At 42.6% G+C, this 7,232-nt stretch overlaps 1 protein-coding gene across 1 annotated transcript in view; it reads left to right on the forward strand.

Moving 5' to 3' along the window:
* POPDC2 (popeye domain cAMP effector 2) overlaps window positions 1–5,374 on the forward strand; it is a 28,032-nt gene extending 22,658 nt beyond the window's left edge. Inside the window, exon 4 of the mRNA XM_087861608.1 lies at window positions 3,185–5,374. The gene's annotated coding sequence lies outside the window, so the exon portion shown is untranslated. The remainder of the gene's footprint in view (window positions 1–3,184) is intronic.
* Window positions 5,375–7,232: the final 1,858 nt, after the last annotated feature.

Raw genomic sequence — 7,232 nt, forward strand, 5'->3', positions numbered from 1 at the left:
AGTCAAGTCCATCTCAGAGGTTCTGCGTCTTCTTCCCCATATATTCTTGACACCCAGGTTTCCTGTAGACTCCCCTACAAATCTTGACTGAAAAATGTGAACAATGCTCTCAGAGGTTTCACTTCTAGTTGTCATGGAATTCATACACTGACACATGTCTCCCACTCAGAAATTTCCCTGGAGATCACGGGATTTTATTTCACTTTTGGTTCACTTCTCTTATGTGATCCTTACCAAGAGTCCTCTTCTGCACAGCACATGATTGCCAACTGTCGACTGCCAACTGACGGTTGCTCAATGGCCTGGAATTGCCCTCTACCCAACCAACCCACTGCTCTGAATCCTATTCATCCGTCAAGGCTAGTACAAACGTCCCCTCCCCTCCTACACGGTCCCTGTCATCTGCCCCACCTCTGTCAGTATTAATCTGTCCCCTCCAGGACTCTCAGAGTCCTCTGGGACCACCTCCCTCAGCTTTCATCTCCCTCCAGACTTCCTCTCCAGGTGCTTGAAGGCTAGGCAGATTCTGACTTATTGCCCTGGTCCCAGCACCTTACACAGTGCCATGTGCCTAGCATTTAGTTGGTAATTGTTAGATCTTTGTTAAACTCAGCTGCTAAACATTTCAACATCAGATGAGGTCAGATGATTTTAGAAACTTCTAGTTCTACTTTCCAGTGTTCTTTTGCTTCCGCCCCCATTCAAGCTAGGGCACTTTGTCTTTGACTCAGGTGTGACTGAGGAAGTATCCTTTCTGTTTGGTTTCTCCAGGCCCTGCTGAGAAGCTCAGGCCTGCTGTCCCCCATCTCCTGCCTGTGGACAGCTCAGACTGCTTGTCTGTCCCTCCCTGAAGTGTGTGAGAGGAGAATGTTGGTCACTCCTAATTCTCTAATGTGGTTTCTTCTCTTTTCCCTGAATTGTGTTTCTTGTAACCTGATCCTTCACTATTCACCACATACCTTCTATTTCTCTTCTCCTTTTTCACCTTCACCAGCTCTCAGATTATTTGAACGTCTGTCATTTCTTCATCACGAATATAAACACATATTTTTTTAAAACCTCCTATTTATGCTGTGTTACTCTACCTGACTCAGTAAAACCCACTTTAATGCAACATGGCCAGACACCTTGCCATTGCCAGGAAATTACGTTTAAAAAACAAGAAGGAGATGGGGATGACATAAGAAGACACTGGTTGAGTTAGGATACCCTATCAACATAGCGTGAGGTTAAGAAAACAAAGTTCCGGAGCTAGACCACCCGGGTTCGAATTTCAGCCCTGCCACCTTCATTATCTGGTTTCCTAACTGCTCTGAACCTCAGCTTGCTCATATGTGAACTGGCAATAGAAAACGAACCTCTCTCATAGGTTGCTGTGGGAGTTTCATGAGACTTAAAACCAGGCACATATTAAGCATTCGATACGTTGTAGTTATTATTAAGACGAATGCCATCAGAATAGTGCCTGACACGTAGTAGGCTTACAGTAAAGGTTTGCCACATAAGTGAATGAATGAATGAACGAATGAACATTCTGGTTTTGGGATCGTGTGTCTCCAGTTTTGCCCATTTCCTTGTACTCTCCAGAGAAGAAATACAGCAGAGGGCAGCTTCTGAAATGCACCCTGGGCTGAGAGTGAAAACGAATGATCTTGAGGTTGGGGTGGACCGAGTTTCAAGTCCAGACCGAGTTTCAAGTTGTATGGTCATTAGGGCTGGTAACTGCAAGAGAGAATCTGTTTACCCTGGCACAGGCCTGGGTAGATGGGAAAGACCCAGAACTTCGAGGTAGCAGCAGGAGTTCACTTTCAAGTAAACACCGTCACTCGTTAACCTCCAAAAAGTTACTCAAGCTTACATTTCACATGTAATGAAGAGTCACTTTGAGTTACTAAAATCCAACAGAAGTGCCGCCCAGGTTTGGAAGGGCAATACGAACGGGAGAGCAGCTGTGCTATTTCTCTAGTGGCTGTTTGACCTCAGGCGATTCCCTCCATCTTTCTGGGCTCTGGTTTCCTCCCCTGACACTCTGTGGCTTATTGACTAATCCAGGGCCTTACCACATGTCTGAGAGAACAGAGAGGAAGGGACAAATTATCAGACACATTTTGAAGAAATTGAGAGACATAGCGTCTAAGTGTAAATAAGGTATTGTGAGGGAGAAAGGAGGATAATGACTTTATTTTTTCTTTCTTTCTTTCTTTGTTTTTTTTTTTTGTTTGATTGTTTGTTTTGTTTGTTTGTTTTTGAGCATTATAGTGTTCTGAGCCAAAGATGACTCAGGTTTCAAGTCTGGATGTTGGATGATGGTGTTGTGGCTATTACTGTTGAGGAGAGGAGGAACAACTTTGGGGGTGATGTTGAGTTGATTTTGGACGGGTTGAGTTTGGGCTGTTGTCAGGACACTGAATGGTCCCATAAAGTGAACAGTTATGGTTTCATAAATGAGAGGGTGAATACTGAGGATAGGGAGGATTTTAGGGCCTGGGGCATGGAAGAACTCAGGCATGGGGACGGTCACATCACCTCCAGGCTCCCTCTGAGGGGAGGAAGCCAACCTCTCTGGGGTAAAGATGGGGCTGTGATGGTCACTCAGGGCCTGAGAGTGCCCAAGAGTGAGGTCAGAGGTATGTTTAAGGCTGGGGGCAGCAGTGTATGTCTCTCTGAGAAGATCACTTAGGACCACTGAACAAGGAGAGCAAGGACCGGGTGAGATTTCAGCAATTTGATGAGATTTATGGTTCAATATAATTCCTTTTATACACCCAGAGCTTCCTCCTGTAGAGATTTTTTTTTAAGATTTTATTTTTTAGTAATTTCTACACCCAATGTGGGGCTTGAACTCACAACCCCAAGGTCAAGAGTCACATGCCTACCGACTGAGGCTGCCAGGCATCCCACTCCTATAGAAATTTTTAAAGGTTAAAATGCAGCACTGGCAAGCAAAATTTTAAAACAAGATGAATAAATGAAGGCCATTCTGATACTAATGGAAAGACACCAACCCCTTGTTGGAGTTAAGCCTCTCAGATCAGTTAAGCCTGATCTCTCTTTGCTTTTGTTTACATCATTAGAAAGCGGTCTTTAATTCCCAGAAGCTTTTATTGCATGCTTACAATGTGGAGGACACAGAGAAAGCGAAAACACAGCCCCTGCCTTTAAGGACCTTACAATCTCTTCACAGAAGCCTGGCATACATGCAGTGACGTATTGACCACCATTGCAAGGCAGCGTAGCTCCTGACTGAAGCGACATATTGATGGCCAGCCTTCCTGGAAGAGATAGACCTGAAAGTGGACCCTACACGCCTGGTAGAATCTGATGGGGATGGTGGGGGCAGCAGGTGCAGGGGCATGGAGGTGACTTCGTCCACAGCATGTTTTAGGGGGATGCTGGCTTCCGCACACTGGGGGACATAGCAGGTAATTTCAGTTAGGCAGAGTGGGGCCAGACTGAGGAAGTTTCTATTTCAATAAGACATTTGGATGCAAGTGCTAGAAACCAACTTGAGCAGGCTAACCTGTATTACACGGTGGTTAGAGCCCAGGTTCTGGAGGCACATGGCTTGGTGTGAATCCTGATTTCACCCGTTGCTAGCTGCATGACCACGGGCAAGTTGCTCAACTTCCCTCTCCCTCCGCGTCCTCATATGTGAAATGAGGTAATACATGGAATTGCTGGGAGGATTAATGAGACAATTTATATAAAGGGATTAGACCACTATCTGGCATGTACTCAATGCTCAGGAAGTTTCGTTTTTCACTTTCTCTTTCTTAACTTTCTGTATTGGCTAAAATTATTTTTTAGATGAGTTGAATTTTTTTATCATAAAAAATAAGCCTTTATTTTTTTAAAGTTCTTTATAGCTCTTCCCTCCCAGTGGTTTCACTGCTCAGAGTCTACTGAATCTGAATGAATGCCATTTTTAAAAGGTAATGAAATCTCAGGCCCCTATAGTTCTGAAAGAAAGTGTCATTCCGATTTCACAGATGGGTATGAGTTGGCCAACTTGGAACCAGTTGAACACCACATGGGTACTCCAGAGGAGAAATCTGGGGATTTGAGTAACTTATTTTAGGAAGACAAATACTTGGATAAGTAACTGCAAGAAAACAGTTTCTTTGAACCATTGTCAGAGAGTATGTGAATTGGTATGCCATTGTTGGAAAGTGATCCAGCATTACTAACCTTTTGATATATCCATTGACGCAGCAATTCTCACAGGAATCTACCACACAGCAATGGAGGTACCAGTATATAAGAGAGGTGTACAAAAATATCTATTGTGGCCTCATCTGTAGTTGAAACAACCTCAATATCCATCACAAAGAAAATGGTTGACCAAGTTATGGCAGATCCACACTGTGGATGATTACAAATCCAGTGAGTAAATTAGACCCATGTCTAACAGGAGGGATAGTCATGATATGTTGTTAAGTGACAAAGGAAAATTACAGAGCAATAGTTGTGCTATGATTTCATTTTTGTTTTTTAAGAAAGCTTTGTATGTTTGTATTTGTATCTGCATGGAGAAATGTGTAGAAGCGTGTATATATGTCTCTTAACATGGATCATCTCAGGGCCATGGTAGCTGTATGTCTACAGTTTGACTTGTTAAAATGAGCATCTACTGATTTTGTAGTTTCAAAAATATATATAATAATGTAGAGGAGGTGTTTTGTTTGGAAATTAATCTGAAGGTCAAGATTGAGAAGAGATCACCCAGCTGCTTTAAATGAATCCTGGGACCCAGACCCTGAATCACGGTCTCCCTTTAGAAAGACCTTGCAGGGTAACTGAGCTCTTTGTTCGTTGATCAGTGAATAATCCCAAAGAAAAGAAGTTAGAAGATGGTGGGTAGATACATTTCCTCCAGTGACCAGAAAGAGGGAAAGCAGAGATTCCAAGGAAGTTTGGTATGTTAGTCAGCAAAGTCCAGGAACAAATCACTAACAACATCGCTTATGTATATTTAGGAAATGAAGTAGCAATTAGTAGGAGAGCCTACATGGGCTCCTGGGAATTAAGTTGTGCTAAAACTCAATCATATTATTTCTCTTTCCTCTCTCTCCCTCAAATCAGGGGATCCTTGTAGATATAAAGTATTGAAACTTTTCTCATAATACGTGAGTAGTCAAGATAAACATGAGTTAGAAATATATGCGAAGGGTCAGACCCAGGGTGTTGATTAATCTTAATGAAGCTTCTAGAGGTAGGGCTTTACCTGTTACCTTCTCCTTTCAAGTTCTTGGCTATAAATATAAAAAAGGGGTCTATAAAAATGTTATATATAAATGTGCATGTATATTTATATGTGTATATATATAAAATAAATATGTAAAAATTACATAAAGCTTGGAGGGAGAACTGAATGTTCTTAAGGAAAAAATCAGGGTATAAGAATTTCCTGACAGGGAATTTTTTTTTTTTTTTTTTTTTTTTTTTACCAGAAGGCATGGCCTTGTTCCTGAACCTCAGGGACCTCTGTTGTGATTTTTTCAATAGGGCTTGCCACAAACTTCACACAGCATATTTTCCCACCACTGATAACACCAGACGATCCGCCAAGTCATGTGACTCAAACGGGAGGGCTGCCGGCATTGCGGCCGGGACTGGCTGCAGAGCCCTTTCCTATTCTACAGCTCTCAGATCCAGCCACTGCTCCCCTCTGGATGTGGGCCATCAAAGTATCACTGGCTGTAGAACGTGATGCCTCCAGACCCCAGAAACACCTACCTGGCATTGGGCATCCATCTTCATTGTGGTTGGTGAAAGCTGTAATAGTTTGTCTTTCTCTCTGGAGGGGACGTCCAGCATGCCTTTAACCACAGGACTTTTTTTTATTTTAATTCCAGTATAGTTAGCATACAGTGTTATACTGGTTTCAGTGTACAATATAATGATGCAGCAACTCTGCATAGTACTCAGTGCTCATCAAGGTAAGTGTGCTCTTAATCCCCATCACCTATCTCACCCATTCCCCCACCCACCTCCCCTCTGGTCACCATCTGCTGTTCTCCGCAGTTAAGAGTCGGGGGGGGGGGGGGGAGAAAGAAATTCCTGACAGGTTGGAGAGACTATAACAATAATATGTCATGGAATTGGGTTACATGAAAAGTTCATTCAGGTTCAAAAAATTAACTCCACAAGAAAGCAAGCTGGATCAATAAGAATACAGACTCTTTAAAAATATAAAATAAGAATATAGACTCTATAAAAATACAGACTCTACAGTTAGCCTGAAGTGACTCTTGGGCTGACTTACTGGAGGATTATAACAAGGAACATGTGAAAATGTACTCCTGGTGTATTCTGTGGAGGAAGGCCTCCAACATCAAGGCCAGTCCTGGATTATGGCACAAACTGGACATATTCGGGGTAAGGTGACCAGAGAGGAGCAGGGTCTAGAAACCACGTTTGTGGCGCCACGTACGGGCGTGGGCTGACTATTAAAGTGAGTTACTTCTGTAATAGTCCCTGTTCATGAAAAGAGCTTCAAAGAGGGTGTGAGCAACGTGGGTGCGGAGGGGAAACCCATGCTCTTGCCTTGCCATCAAGCAGAATTCCTTGTTACCTCTCCCTTTTTTTCAATCCCACACATACCCCACCTACTTGAAGCCAGGTTTCCTAAAGTGTGGGCTGCTGGGCAAGATGGTTTAAGGTAGCACACAGACCCAGCATTAAATAACATTAAATCTCATGGATGTACTGTATGGTGACTAACATAACATAATTAAAAAATATTATTATAATAAAAATATTAAAAAAATAAAAAAACAAATCTCATGGTAAGATTGCTATTTCTGTTTTCATTTTCTTTCAATTCACTGATTACATACAGAAGAAAGTCTCTGGCATTCATACAGTTTTGACATCTCTCATATTTGCTGCTCTTCCCTTTTCAATAAGGAAAAGACAGGCCTGGAGCGTGGTGCCTTCAGCAAGCCACAATGTCTAGCTGGAATTTTAAACATTATGTTCTCATTGTATTAATTTATGATAAGGGAAACTGGACTTTCTTTTAAGGTGATGATCTAAAGTTTCCAATGGGGAGGAAAACCAAATGTGAGAGTCTAATGGCACTTTAAAGTAAGAAGCTATCAGCAAAGCAACACAGGGGTGTCTGCACACACTTCGAAGCGATAAGCAGTAGGAAAAGCCAAGGAAGCACTATGTGCTAAGCAGTGTCTCCCAGGATGGCCGACGAGTTACAAGGACACGGAGCTGAAGGA

This window comes from Ursus americanus, chromosome 4, assembly GCF_024610735.1.
Source record: "Ursus americanus isolate L20-20 chromosome 4, mUrsAme1.1.p, whole genome shotgun sequence".
Taxonomy (NCBI): domain Eukaryota; kingdom Metazoa; phylum Chordata; class Mammalia; order Carnivora; family Ursidae; genus Ursus; species Ursus americanus.